Consider the following 3278-nt stretch of genomic DNA (forward strand, 5'->3'; position numbering starts at 1 on the left):
GGACACTCTGGCTGGGCATGGTCTCCACCAAGCACCCCCTGGAGCCCCCGGAGCACCTCCAGAGCCACCCCCCACTCCTCCAGACTCACCCCGGGGAAGGGACACTCTGCCTGGGCATGGCCCCCACTGAGCACCCCCTGGAACCCCTGGAGCCCCCGGAGCACCTCCAGAGCCACCCCCCACTCTCCCCAGACTCTGCCCGGGGAAGGGCCACTCTGGCTGGGCATGGTCTCCACCAAGCACCCCCTGGAGCCCCCGGAGCACCCCCAGAGCCACCCCCCACTCTCCCCAGACTCACCCCGGGGAAGGGCCACTCTGGCTGGGCATGGCCTCCGCCGAGCACCCCCTGGAGCCCCCGGAGCACCCCCAGAGCCACCCCCCACTCACCCCAGACTCACCCCGGGGAAGGGACACTCTGGCTGGGCATGGCCTCCACCAAGCACCCCCTGGAGCCCCTGGAACCCCCGGAGGCCCTCCAGAGCCACCCCCCACTCTCCCCAGACTCACCCCGGGGGAGGGCCACTCTGGCTGGGCATGGTCTCCACCAAGCACCCCCTGGAGCCCCCGGAGCACCTCCAGAGCCACCCCCCACTCCTCCAGACTCACCCCGGGGAAGGGACACTCTGGCTGGGCATGGCCCCCACCGAGCACCCCCTGGAGCCCCTGGAGCCCCCGGAGCACCCCCAGAGCCACCCCCCACTCTCCCCAGACTCACCCCGGGGAAGGGCCACTCTGGCTGGGCATGGCCTCCGCCGAGCACCCCCTGGAGCCCCCGGAGCACCCCCAGAGCCACCCCCCACTCACCCCAGACTCACCCCGGGGAAGGGACACTCTGGCTGGGCATGGCCTCCACCAAGCACCCCCTGGAGCCCCTGGAACCCCCGGAGGCCCTCCAGAGCCACCCCCCACTCTCCCCAGACTCACCCCGGGGGAGGGCCACTCTGGCTGGGCATGGTCTCCACCAAGCACCCCCTGGAGCCCCCGGAGCACCTCCAGAGCCACCCCCCACTCCTCCAGACTCACCCCGGGGAAGGGACACTCTGGCTGGGCATGGCCCCCACCGAGCACCCCCTGGAGCCCCTGGAGCCCCCGGAGCACCTCCAGGGCCACCCCCCACTCCTCCAGACTCACCCCGGGGAAGGGACACTCTGGCTGGGCATGGCCTCCGCCGAGCACCCCCTGGAGCCCCCGGAGCACCCCCAGAGCCACCCCCCACTCTCCTCCAGACTCACCCCGGGGAAGGGACACTCTGGCTGGGCATGGCCTCCGCCGACCACCCCCTGGAACCCCTGGAGCCCCCGGAGCACCTCCAGAGCCACCCCCCACTCTCCCCAGACTCTGCCCGGGGAAGGGACACTCTGGCCGGGCATGGCCTCCGCCGAGCACCCCCTGGAACCCCCGGAGGCCCTCCAGGGCCACCCCCCACTGTCCCCAGACTCACCCGGGGGAAGGGCCACTCTGGCTGGGCATGGTCTCCACCAAGCAGCCCCTGGAGCCCCCGGAGCACCTCCAGAGCCACCCCCCACTCTCCCCAGACTCTGCCCGGGGAAGGGCCACTCTGGCTGGGCATGGCCTCCACCGAGCACCCCCTGGAACCCCTGGAACCCCTGGAACCCCCGGAGGCCCTCCAGAGCCACCCCCCACTCTCCCCAGACTCACCCCGGGGAAGGGCCACTCTGGCTGGGCATGGTCTCCACCAAGCACCCCCTGGAGCCCCCGGAGCACCCCCAGAGCCACCCCCCACTCTCCCCAGACTCACCCCGGGGAAGGGACACTCTGGCTGGGCATGGTCTCCACCAAGCACCCCCTGGAGCCCCCGGAGCACCTCCAGAGCCACCCCCCACTCCTCCAGACTCACCCCGGGGAAGGGACACTCTGGCTGGGCATGGCCTCCGCCGAGCACCCCCTGGAGCCCCTGGAGCCCCCGGAGCACCTCCAGGGCCACCCCCCACTCCTCCAGACTCACCCCGGGGAAGGGACACTCTGGCTGGGCATGGCCTCCGCCGAGCACCCCCTGGAGCCCCCGGAGCACCCCCAGAGCCACCCCCCACTCTCCCCAGACTCACCCCGGGGAAGGGCCACTCTGGCTGGGCATGGCCTCCACCAAGCACCCCCTGGAGCCCCTGGAACCCCCGGAGGCCCTCCAGAGCCACCCCCCACTCTCCCCAGACTCACCCCGGGGAAGGGCCACTCTGGCTGGGCATGGCCTCCGCCGACCACCCCCTGGAACCCCTGGAGCCCCCGGAGCACCTCCAGAGCCACCCCCCACTCCTCCAGACTCTGCCCGGGGAAGGGCCACTCTGGCTGGGCATGGCCTCCACTGAGCACCCCCTGGAGCCCCCGGAGCACCTCCAGAGCCACCCCCCACTCTCCCCAGACTCTGCCCGGGGAAGGGACACTCTGGCCGGGCATGGCCTCCGCCGAGCACCCCCTGGAACCCCCGGAGGCCCTCCAGGGCCACCCCCCACTGTCCCCAGACTCACCCGGGGGAAGGGCCACTCTGGCTGGGCATGGTCTCCACCAAGCAGCCCCTGGAGCCCCCGGAGCACCTCCAGAGCCACCCCCCACTCTCCCCAGACTCTGCCCGGGGAAGGGCCACTCTGGCTGGGCATGGCCTCCACCGAGCACCCCCTGGAACCCCTGGAACCCCTGGAACCCCCGGAGGCCCTCCAGAGCCACCCCCCACTCTCCCCAGACTCACCCCGGGGAAGGGCCACTCTGGCTGGGCATGGTCTCCACCAAGCACCCCCTGGAGCCCCCGGAGCACCCCCAGAGCCACCCCCCACTCTCCCCAGACTCACCCCGGGGAAGGGACACTCTGGCTGGGCATGGTCTCCACCAAGCACCCCCTGGAGCCCCCGGAGCACCTCCAGAGCCACCCCCCACTCCTCCAGACTCACCCCGGGGAAGGGACACTCTGGCTGGGCATGGCCTCCGCCGAGCACCCCCTGGAGCCCCTGGAGCCCCCGGAGCACCTCCAGGGCCACCCCCCACTCCTCCAGACTCACCCCGGGGAAGGGACACTCTGGCTGGGCATGGCCTCCGCCGAGCACCCCCTGGAGCCCCCGGAGCACCCCCAGAGCCACCCCCCACTCTCCCCAGACTCACCCCGGGGAAGGGCCACTCTGGCTGGGCATGGCCTCCACCAAGCACCCCCTGGAGCCCCTGGAACCCCCGGAGGCCCTCCAGAGCCACCCCCCACTCTCCCCAGACTCACCCCGGGGAAGGGCCACTCTGGCTGGGCATGGCCTCCGCCGACCACCCCCTGGAACCCCTGG

This window comes from Eucyclogobius newberryi, unplaced genomic scaffold (assembly GCF_026437365.1).
Source record: "Eucyclogobius newberryi isolate DKJ021-1_F unplaced genomic scaffold, fEucNew1.0.hap1 SCAF_650, whole genome shotgun sequence".
Taxonomy (NCBI): domain Eukaryota; kingdom Metazoa; phylum Chordata; class Actinopteri; order Gobiiformes; family Gobiidae; genus Eucyclogobius; species Eucyclogobius newberryi.